Here is a 12,455-nt window from a genome sequence, read left to right as displayed (position 1 = left end):
TTAACGATATTGGAATTAAGTTTATGTATATACTGTTTTTAATAAAAATTTACAGTTTTTTAAAATCAAATGTACGCTTTTTTACGTTAACGTGTGATACTAAAATGGAGACATTTCTACAGTTGTTAAGCTGGAGTCTGCATACTCCGCGCTGGATAACTTGTTCTACAGAAATACATGATTCAAAGAGACGACTTCGACGCATCAGCTGTTTCCTTCCTAGGTCATACGACGAATGGCTCTGTATCTGAGATAAGCTCTTGTCAATAGAACTATGACCGAAGTGTCCACACACACACACACACACATATCCTCATCAAGGGGGAAAAATTGGAGAATGTCTAAGATCGCGGGCAATTGACGCGGCTTATGTCGAATTGGGTCTCAAACCAAGAAAAATTACCGCGTTGGGTCAGTGCTGAGTTAGGGCCCGGGGCTAGTTACTTTTTTATTTGTTTAGTTGCAAAATAGGTATAGAATATACTATGAAACAAACACTTTTTTGTTACGTATAGTAAGCACATTAACCCGTGATAAACTCTTATGATAACAACAATCAATTTCCTTACGTAGCAAACACTACAGTTTGTAAATATGTATACTACATATGCGATATAATAACTTGGTTGGCGATTATTTGATTCTCATGTTTGTCGTCAATGTTGCTTTGAATCGTCTTTACATCGTGCAATTTGCATGTAACGATGGAATTTTATGCCATTAAAAAAGGTAAAACGTAGATAAAATATATTTACAATAGATAAAAGTAGAAAACTTTTCGTACAGATTTCATCAAAATTCAAGATACAGTGCACGCAGAACAGAATCACAGAAATTTTCACCGTAAAAGCAACGGTAATCCTGTGATAATTTATCATTACGTAAATTTTTACAGCAGTGGTACATGTATTTTTACCGTAGTTTACAGTAATTTTTATGGTAACTATAAAATTAATCCCAAATTCACTATAGGTTTTACTGTATGGCAACGGTAAAATTTCCCCTGAAAGAGCATATAGCTATAGGCTGCAGCGTCACGTTGGCTGGAGGGAAAAGCCGAGCACCTGATCAGTTGTGTACTAAAGCGCGGACTTACCTACAAATTGTAGACCTGTGCGGATATTTGCATTTATACAACTGATATTGTTGGAACGTATTGTTGGAAATATGATGCAGTTCTCTTTCGCTTAAAGCCATTCATAAAAGATACCCTATAAGTTGATTTCTGTAATACAGATATTACGTTTATCTCTTTCTCTCAGCAAACATCTGGTTGGCCCTTCTCTCCAGACCATGTGACCCTGCAGCCTATAGCTATTCGCTGTGTGTAAGTTATTGGAGGGGGTAAAAAAAACGACAGCAGAGCCCATGGTGAAAAAAACTTGCAGACTCGCAGGACATTTGAGGACTCAATGCACAATTGGCCATACGTTATTAAGTTTTTCAACTACTTTGAGTTGTCAGACAAAGTGATAACGATAACTATCGTGAACGTAAGCTTCACAGTTTTTTCACTTCAAGAAATTAAGGTTTATAGTTTTATATTTGAGTAAGAGTTAATAAAACAAAGCCAGTGAATAGTATATTTACGGTCACTAACGTCATACTCGCGTCACTTTACGGATAAGCTCAGATCGTCTGCTTCGAGACTACAAAACAAAGGTTATGTTACCAGATTTGGTGTCGTCTTTACTTCGTTAACATGAATGTTGGCATTATTCTTTGCTTCTGCACTTTACGCTATTGGGATTTCAAAATGTTTTGTGACTCTCGCGATATATATAGTCACTTGGAAGAAAAATAACAGAGGCCTTGTAGGTGCAATTATATTTTTATTTTTTTTTACACGTTCAACGATTGTAATTCGATAAAAACCTCTCGATAACATATTTTTGAGGAGATGATAATACCTTACCTATTTTTTCCCAACTTAAGAGTCTTTTGCAGCTTAAAACTTTTCTTTGAAAGTGCGAAAACTCACATTTAACCTGTACAAAGTTCTCCCGCTCCTGACTATATATAGGAAAACAAGCGGGATTTTGGTAAGGTTGAATGTGCGTTTTCGCACTTTCAAAGGAAAGTTTTAACCTGCAAAAGACTAATTGAGTTGGGAAAAAATAGCTAAGGTATTGTCATCTCCTCAAAAATATGTTATCGAAAGGATTTTATCGTATTACAATCGTTGAACGTGTAAAAAAAATGAAAATAGAATTGCACCTGTAAGGCCTGTGTTATTTTTCCCTCAAATGACTATACATACTGCGGGAGTCATGTGACCTTTTATAATCCCAATGTGTAACTAGAATAATATTAGTTGTTGGGATTCTTATAGTTTTTATGCGTACTATTGTAATAAGTCTGCAATCTTGAGTTATTCGTGGTTGACAATGCAGTGAGCCCTCAATCGTCCTGAGAGTCCGCGCTATTCTGGCATAGATGGCGCCAATAGACTTGCACACAGCGAATATGTTCTTTCAGGGAAAATTTTACCGTAGCCTTACAGTAAAACCTATAGTGAATTTGGGATAAATTTTACAGTTACCATAAAAATTACTGTAAACTACGGTAAAAATACATGTACCACTGCTGTAAAAATTTACGTAATGACAAATTATCACAGGATTACCGTTGCTTTTACGAAGTTGCCTTCGTAATATTAAAAGCCTTTTTTTAACGTATTTTTTATTTCGACTACTTAGACTTATTTCAAATAAGTGTTAGTTAAAATACGTTTGTCTTTATTACATAATTGATAATACTTATTATTCCATTACGCAAATGATATCATACCAGTATACAATATAACCTGAAATTATTCTGGTACTCAACATATACTTAATATATTATTAAAATTTTTGCAATTATTTTTTCAGACTTTCTACACAAAACTTTAAATGCAAATCTTACAGATATTTTTTATCAGTTTAAAAAAAAAATCTATCATTTAAAAACCATGGGGTGTGTCATCACACCGTAGAAGTGAAAACTCCGAAGATAGTTGGTACATGTTTGTATTAACAGAGATAGTGAGAGTTTGTGTAAACATTTTTTCATGGATAATTTCTGCACAAGTAAAATAATTTTCTAAACATACACTAATTTTTTGTAACCTATGGTGATTATTACACGACTTTAAAGCTCATTTTTTCGAAATGACAGTTATTTTTAATATTAACTGCCACCTCTGCATTCGCGTGCAGCAATTGCTACTTAAATTATAAAACCCATTATTATTGTTATTTTTGATCTATTCATCCACCCATCATAGATTTAAAGCATGCTTAATAATTTTGAGATTACATGTTATCAAAAAACTAATAGTTTTTGCACATTAGTATTGATTTTTCAAACAAGATACAATTTTTCCTACAATTTTTCTGCTCCATTCCGTGACAATACATCAACAACTCTGTAAATTTAGGTTATACACCAACCAACTTTTCTCAATCGATGCACCGCTATTTTCTTTCACCACTGGAAAACCCATAAAAATTTTTATTTTTGGCCTATCTTGTTTCCTTTTCAAAAGAAGGCGTATTTTTAAATATTTTGAGGTTAAGTCAGTATAAAAAAAAAGTGTTTAACAAATATTGGGCTTCTACGTCAATTTGATGAGTATGCAATAATGTTTTGGTAATAGTTTGCTTTGTATAAAAAAAATAGTAACTAGTATTTTTAAGTGTGTTATATCCACACATGCATAATTGCGCACAGTACATGCTATTAAGCTTATGCGATACCTACTTCGAGACGAGATGAGACAAGACGGTCTCGATAAAAAAAATATCGAGACCAAGACCAAACGAGACGAGACCTCCCAAAGTAATTTTTCGTCATTTTCTTTTTTGGAGATTGTAGAGGAAGGTTGATAGTCATTGATAACTGAAAATTTTATTTTCATACTTTAGCAAGGCTCTTCGAAAATCAGAAAAACGCATTTTTGTAAACTTTGGGAATTTTTTTACTTGAATACTATGAGGTTTAGGTATTGTTATGTACGATATGCATACAAATCTTAATTGGTTTTTTGTTCTAATTGTGCCAACGAACAGGAAAAAAATTCTTTGAAATATAAAACGTAATTTTGAAATTTGTTTCTAAAAATTATTATTAACTTTTTTTGCACGGTTTTTAGAGGTTCCACCCTCGAAATTTCAATTAAGGAGACAAAACCTTGGTGGAGCCATAGACCACAAAAGGCTACGGGAATCTCCCTGGCACCTGGACATTGACCATATCCAAATGTTGCTCAACTTCCAAGTTGTAGTATACGCATAGGTATGGAGGTATATAAGTTTTTGCCGTGTTATTTCCCAATCAAGGCGCGTCTAAAAAAGTTTTCATTTCAAAGAGCTAATTTTCTGCTAAAAAATTACGTACGACATATTTAAAAATTAAACTTACATTACACGGTGATAACGATTTCAATCTTGGCCCTATTCGTAATATTTGTCAAAGTTGTCAAATAACCGGCAATTAAAATCGCTGACCCTATTTTATAGAATTATGATTTTTTTCAAAAGCTTGTTTTTTAGCAATCCATCGATTTTAGATAATCGAAGACACTTAGGTTATAGATGAAATAATTTTCTCTTCATCTTATTTATGCTAACTGATTTAAAATAAGACTATCCTTTAAAGCGTATTATTATGTTATACGCTAGGTAACTAGCACTGAAAACGCCATCTGTTGGCAGTCAATTTAAAATGAAATGTGGTGTCGCACATGCGAGTACGCTGATGCATAGCCACGCTAAATAGACCATTTGATTTTTAAGTTTCGTAATGAATTAGGTATTTATAACCTCAAAAAATGTATTTTTTATACAAAAATAGACTCTTGAGAAGCGGGACTACACATTTAAAAGAGAAAAATCTAGTTTCAACTATTTGGATGTACGATTGTTTCATGCGCTGTTTCAGGTAAGTATTTCTCGTGGAAAAAGGTGGGAAAGAAGAAAAGTCTATTGTCTGCATCAGGAATGATTCTGTTGTTGTTACAGTTTTAAAATATTGATGGATGCAATGTCGTATAAAAAAACAAAAAAGACCAGATTGTTACTGTTATGTGTTGTTAGTTGTTCAAATTACAAAATTCAACTGACGTAAGGAGATAGGGTATCTTAAGTTGCACGATATAAAAAAAAAAACATGAAAATAACTTTTTATCTGTAGTAATGTAAAGAACACAAAAACATCATCAGCACTTTTTAAAAAAAAATTAAAAACAATCTCAAATGTGTCGTTTGAACTTCATCGCTGATAAATGCCAAAAACAAATATATTTGACACAGCTATGCATGCACCAATCCCCGCACAACCCAGAGCGCTTACTGGCCGCTTTGTTTATTAATTGAATAAATAAAATAACACAAGCGCCAATCCCTACGCAACCCGGGGTGCTTACTGGTTGCATTATTTGTTTGAAGAAAGCATTAAATGATAAAAAAAGTCAATCGCAACTAGAAAGTGCTCTTTATTGTTTGGTGATGGGCATTTGTGTTATTACTTTATAAATTTTATTAATTTTCAAAATCATCATCTAGCGCTCCAGAATGTGTGGTGATTGGCACTTGCGTTAACTATTTTTTTAATTAATAAATGGAGTGGCCAGTAAGCGGCCGGGGTTGTGTGGGGATTGGCGCTTCTGTTATTTCATTTATTATATTAAAAAACAAAGCGGCCAGTAAGCGCCCCAGGTTGTGTAGGGATTGGCACTTGTGTTTTTTTATTTATTCAATTAATAAACGAAGCAGCCAGTAAGTGCTCCGGGTTGATTGGTGATTAGTGCTTTTGTTATTTTATTTATCATTTTAATTATTAAAGCGGCCAGTAAGCGCCCCGGGTTGTTTCAATAGTAGAAGTTTTCCAATAATCGTTGGCCTTACAAAACAATTCAAAATGATTAAAAAATATACACAAACTTTTTTCTGTTTTAACTTTAAAATAGAAGCAACAGTTTATATAAAATAAAGTCTAAATGACAATGATTTTTTTAATAATTACGACTAAGACCGCATTATTAACTATATACAATATATTTCAAAGTTCAACAATGTATGCTATAGGTTCTCCATGCAAGCATATAAAATCGAAATATAATAAAATAAAGTTTTACCTTGTTAAGACAACATTCATTATGTTTGCGTGTCTAATTATTTCAATCATTTAAAAAAATATCATAATACAGTTAACAAATGTTAGCAGTATGAATGTGTGGGTATGTGATCGGGCAATAAAATGTACAACACTGTCGTTTTTATTATAAAACACGGACACGTTTATTCTCACTATCTTCAGTGTATGCTATCTTTAGTCTTTACAATCAAGGATACAATCGTGAGCTGAACTGAAATAAAGCAAGATCAAATCAAAGGGAAACTACGATAAGCAGGGAGTGCGTGTCGACAAACTGACTGACCGCGCGAGAGTGAGTAAACTATAGGTATTAGACGCTGAAGTGCCGCGTCACGGCGTCTCGTCTTCTTGTTATTGCGCATGCGTTAGAATTCAGTTACGAGCGCCAAATGTACATCTAACACTCCCTTCCGTTCGTATCTGAATTTAACAAAACAGTATGAAATAAAAAAAATGGGAAGACATATTGGATTATTAAAACTGAGTAATCATATTTAAATGAATAAGTAATCAGCTGAAGATGTGGAACACGTTGGCCTCTTGATCACTCCTTGGGGATTGGTTGTGACGAGCTTAAACATACACAGAGAGATACATTAATTGGCATGTCTACTATCATTATCTATCTATTATCAATTTATCAATTTTACTATCTCAAGTTCAAGTTTAATTATCATGCAATTCACACTGATTAACATTCAAAATTTCTTTCGTTAGTCTTTTATGTAGTTCAAACGGCAGGGGTTTTGTGAAAATGTCTACTAGTTGTTCCTTGAATGGAATCCATTTAACGATTATTTTTTCTCTAGATACACATTCCTTAACGTAGTGAGCCTTGATCTCGGTCATGTGTCTCAGTCTTTTGCCACCATCTGTCTTAGCACTTGCTCCAGTGGCTTTGTTGTCACACCAAAGGTCCGCAGGCAGCAGAATGTATGACAGAATTAAGCTGATTGACTGTTCCAATCCTATCAGCTCCTGCCTTACATCTCACATCACCACGTCTTCTGCCTCGCAGGTTGAGATTGCAACGTAACTCTGTTTTCTCGTCTTCCAAGCAACTATATCGCAATATAATCTTATGAGGTATCCACCTGTCATAATTGAGCCTTTACAGTCTGCCAAACTCGCATCTGAAAAGACTGACAGCTTATTTTTCCGGCCTCTGTAGGTTAATCCCAGAGTTCTGGTGTGTTGCAGATATCGAAGGACTCGTTTGACCATTCTCTAATCATCAGTTGGGCAGATTTGGTGTCTGCTTAATACGTTCACAGAGTGTGAGATGTCTGGTCTGACTGTGTTAGCTAGATACAGCAGGCTTTCGACTTCTTCTCTGTGAGGTACATTTTCTTCAGTTTTAGTTTTGTTCAGTTCTCCAGTTTCTTCCGATTCTTCTCTGTCTTTTCTTTGCCGATTCAGGGCTTGATTAGTCACCATTGGTGTTCTTTGTGGTTTTGAGTCGGTAAATCCAAATTTTTCCAGAACTTTGTCGAAGTATGGTGTTTGCGTAAGTGAAATTGAATTATGTCTTCTATCTCTTTTTACTGTGATAACTAGGAAAGTGCCAACCTCGTCAAGATCTGATATCTCAAGGTCAGACTGTAGACCAATCTTAATTTCTTTTGGTTTACTCACCAATTTCTTGCTATCATGATATCATCTTTATATGGAATCAAGATTAAAAGGCTAACTTTTTCTTTCCATGCGTAAAGGCAAGTTTCACTGGTGTGCGTTTGTGATACTAGTTTCAGTGCAGCCACACGAAAACACTCGTTCCATTTCTTCAAGCTGATCTTGAGTCTATAAAGGGCTTTTTCTAGATTACATACTTTATTTTTCTTAAGTTAATCTTCGTCAAGCAGACCTTCAGGAAACACTATATTTATTTCTTTCTTGACTGAAACATTCATTAATGCTGTCTTGACATCCAGCAGACAAGTTTCTTGATTAAATTTATTAAAAGTGGAAATATCGGTTATAACCGATCTCACAAGAGCCAACCGAAATACAGGGGCATAAGTTTCTTGCAAGTCGTACTTATTCCTATCTTTAAACCCACGAATCACCAACCTTACTTTCAATGTCGTGGTTCCCATCTTCGTCTATCTTCTTCTTTAGGACTCGTCTGGAATCTATGATGTTTGGCTTGCTTCCTTCAACATTCATAGTTGGTCTATCTACAATTTTCCATACTTGATTTTATGCGTCGATTCCAATTCTTCGTAAATTGCTTTGAAGTTTTCTTGAACAAGCTCTTTATTCTTTCTCGGTCGTCCTCATTTTACCTTGACTCCTTGTTCTCCCTCCGTTTCTAATAATACTTCAAGACTAGCTTTACCAAACTTAATGAACCATTCATCTTATTTAATGTCTGTCTTATGATTATTTCAGTTTGCTATTTTATCACTTCCCCAGACATTTTTAAATACAAGTCTTTCATAAAATCTTGCACCCGGAACCTTATAAAATTTGCATCCTTTGGTCTGAGAAAAATGTAGCTGGTAGTAGTATAGCCAACCAGTACTACTCGTATACCTTGTGGGCTGTATTTGGTTCCAGTGTTTCTGTGTATCTTAATAAAAGCCACACGACCAAATCTTATTTGATTTATTTCTATCTTTAGATTGGGGGTAAAATTTTCTAAGAGAGCTGTTCTTTTGTTAGACAGGTGTGGTGTGCGATTGATTCGTTCTAAAACGCCATTGTATTGAAGATTGTCTGGAGAAACCAGTTGAGACTCAGGTCCCAATCTCTGGAGAATTTCTACTGTTCGACCTCCTGCAAACTCTGTGCCTTGGCCAGTTCCATAATAGCACATCTTCGCATTAAAGTCCAGTAGATTTCGTGCGCTGGTCGCAAATTTGTCCATACAATTTCTTGCTTTACTTTTCACTTTCACAGGGTATGCCATCGTCAATATTAAGTAGTCGTCTGTGTATACTATCATTAATTTGTATCTTTTAGGATCAGTTGTTTCGATGCCCTCTCTCTTCTAGTGTAGATTTCGTGCGCTTTGTATAAGAGTGTTAACAATAAATGTTATAGATATGATAAATATGACAGTAGATAGGATTTGTAAAGTGTTTAATTGAGCTAGTACTCAGTAATTTGCAAAGGTCAAGAGTCGGCACGTGTTTTTCCTCGCGTGAGGCAGGCTTGCATTGGTGTACGAGGATTTTCATTTAGCTGCTACAGTTATAAACTTTGAAAGGCATTCTTTAAATTTTAGCAATATAACACACCTTGCATAATGCAATGAAGTGATCGAACACAGTCTTATTCAAATCTTTATTGTCCAAAAACTTTCTCTGCAATCCTTAAGATATTCCAACGATAAATGCCTAAATCTCGCGTCTTAGAGCATGGCTCTGCTAGTTCTTTTAAGTATTTTATACCTTTATATAAAGGGACTTTAAGTCTCTGAAATCTCACCGATCATTAGTTTTTTACTATCATTAATTTTTCTATCTTTAATGGTTTTCTCAAACTCATTTTGTTGAGCGATATCCAAACAATCATTTTCAGATCCATTGTTTGGGATTATAGGTCAGCTCTTACTATAATTGGTACTGACTTCCTGAACTTTCTCAGCCATTGCCACAGAGGCACATTCTATCATTGAGCAATCTATAATTTCTTTACGCTTCTTGTTGTTGCTTGTACCCTGACCATCTTGCACTAGTTCCACTATCCAATGAAGACTCTGTAGGCATCGGAAGTTAACGTCTCGTTAGAGCGTGGGTCAAATATATCTATCTTAAGGTTGTCTAAATAGATGCATATGCATCTATTAACAAGCTGACGAAGCGACAGCAAGTTTCCAGCGAGCATATTGGCGCATGTCACTCTATCTAGAACCATTTTGTATTTGTTATTACTACCTGAAACCCACCTTTCTCCCTTCGCTCTCAAAATCACGGAGGAATTTTTATTCACGCATTTAACCAATTTTCTTTCATGAATTTTTGGTTTCCTCCGTGCGCGTAGAGAGCAAAGTTTCGGGTCCAACAACAAACATACTACTCGATGCATTAGATCTAAGCAATTCTATATTATTTTAACCTTCTTTACACTTCACTCAAATATTTATAGGACAAGAAATTCTCGCTTTTAAACAGTCTTTTAGAATCTGCAATTTTCACATCTGGTACTTTATTGACAATCTTATGGTAAAAGCCATCCCTTTTCTCATCTTCAAGAAAGCTCTAAATTTTACAAGAAAGTTTGAAATCTATCAAAATCCATTCATAATCCATCTTAGTCCATCGAGGAATTCACAAAATTGAGTATCACTTTGCTTTGCGGGATCAAATCTAACAGTGTAAATTTTGTTGTATATTTGATACGCCTTCATCTGTGTATAACTTCTTTTCATATCATTAATTTTTGCACTCTTACCGTAGGATAAGTAAAAAAAAACCTCTGTTTTAATAATCCAAGGATAATCTATCTAGTATTAAATTTAAAGTCTGCTCTCTATCTTCAATCAACTTTTGAATCCCCTAAATATCTTTCTTGTGGGCTCCTCGCTCCTTTAGTCAATTCTATCTTAAGATCATTATTTCTGCCTGCCGTTTTCTTATGCAAATTATCTATCTGTTTCTTTAAAATATTTTTTCTGTCGTTCAGATCCTTCAACATGCTATTTATAGTTTATGTATTAATCGAATCATTTTTTTATTTTTTTATTTTTTTTTATTATTTTCTATCACTTATTCTTGTTTATTAATCAAAATCAAATCTAATTTTTTTTTTTTTTTTTTTTTTTAACGTTTAATTTGCTTTCTTGATAAAATAATCTGGTATCAATCAAGTCTATCTTTCTATTTTTCAAAGTTTTCAGCAGCTTTCCTATTGAAATAATCTTGTATCAATTAAGTCTATCTTTCTATTTTCTAATCTGCTACTTCTAGTTAAGGTTTCATCAAAACTATTTTTTTATTTTTATATCATTAATTTGCTATCTTCATAAGGTATCAATCAAATTTATTTCTCTATCTCTCAAATCTTCATTTTTGTCTTTAGATTAGGTATCAATCAAACTAATTTCTCTTTCTCTCAGTCTTTATTCTTGTCTTCAGATGAGGTATCAATCAAATTTATTTTTCTATCGCTTAAATCTTTATTCTTGTCTTTGGATGAGGTATCAATCAAATTTATTTTTCTATCGCTTAAATCTTTATTCTTGTCTTTGGATGAGGTATCAATCAAATTTATTTTTCTATCGCTCAAATTTTTATTCTTGTCTTTAGATGAGGTATCAATCAAATTTATTTTTCTATCTCTCAAATCTTTATTCTTGTCTTTAGATGAGGCATCAATCAAATCTATTTTTCTATTGCTCAAATATTTATTCTTGTCTTTGGATGAGGTATCAATCAAATTTATTTTTCTATCGCTCAAATTTTTATTCTTGTTCACACTATTTCTAAACACAAGCAGCACAATCCGATTAATGGTTCTTTAGATAGACTAAAGATAAAAGATTTAAATACAATAAGTCACGTGCAAGCAAAATTTTCCATAAACATAAGCAAAGTAAACCTTTAACAAGATAGAAAATTAAAGATTTGAAAGACAGAAAAATAAATTTAATTAATACCTCATCTAAACAGAAACATAAAGATTTGAAGGATAGAAAAATGAATTTGATTGATGTCTCATCTAAAGACAAGAATAAAAATTTGAGCGATAGAAAAATAAATTTGATTGATACCTCATCCAAAGACAAGAATAAAGATTTGAGCAATAGAAAAATAGATTTGATTGATGCCTCATCTAAAGACAAGAATAAAGATTTGAGAGATAGAAAAATAAATTTATTTGATACCTCATCTAAAGACAAGAATAAAAATTTGAGCGATAGATAAATAAATTCGATTGATACCTCATCTAAAGACAAGAAAAAAGATTTGAGAGATAGAAGAATAAAGTTGATTGTTGTCTCATCTAAAGACAAGAATAAAAATTTGAGCGATAGAAAAATAAATTTGATTGATACCTCATCCAAAGACAAGAATAAAGATTTAAGCGATAGAAAAATAAATTTGATTGATACCTCATCTGAAGACAAGAATAAAGACTGAGAGAAAGAGAAATTAGTTTGATTGATACCTAATCTAAAGACAAAAATGAAGATTTGAGAGATAGAGAAATAAATTTGATTGATACCTTATGAAGATAGCAAATTAATGATATAAAAATAAAAAAATAGTTTTGATGAAACCTTAACTAGAAGTAGCAGATTAGAAAATAGAAAGATAGACTTAATTGATACAAGATTATTTCAATAGGAAAGCTGCTGAAAACTTTGAAAA

At 33.3% G+C, this 12,455-nt stretch overlaps 1 protein-coding gene across 1 annotated transcript in view; it reads right to left on the bottom strand.

Annotated features, from left to right (window-relative positions):
• Positions 1–12,455, bottom strand: part of jef (major facilitator superfamily domain-containing protein 6 jef) — a 467,956-nt gene that overhangs the window by 25,558 nt on the left and 429,943 nt on the right. The window lies entirely within an intron of this gene.

Source organism: Copidosoma floridanum, unplaced genomic scaffold (assembly GCF_036245765.1).
Source record: "Copidosoma floridanum isolate Cflo_tuat_1 unplaced genomic scaffold, Cflo_Japanese_pri ptg000028l, whole genome shotgun sequence".
Classification (NCBI taxonomy): Eukaryota; Metazoa; Arthropoda; class Insecta; order Hymenoptera; family Encyrtidae; genus Copidosoma; species Copidosoma floridanum.
This window is presented reverse-complemented; position numbering and strand designations above follow the sequence as displayed.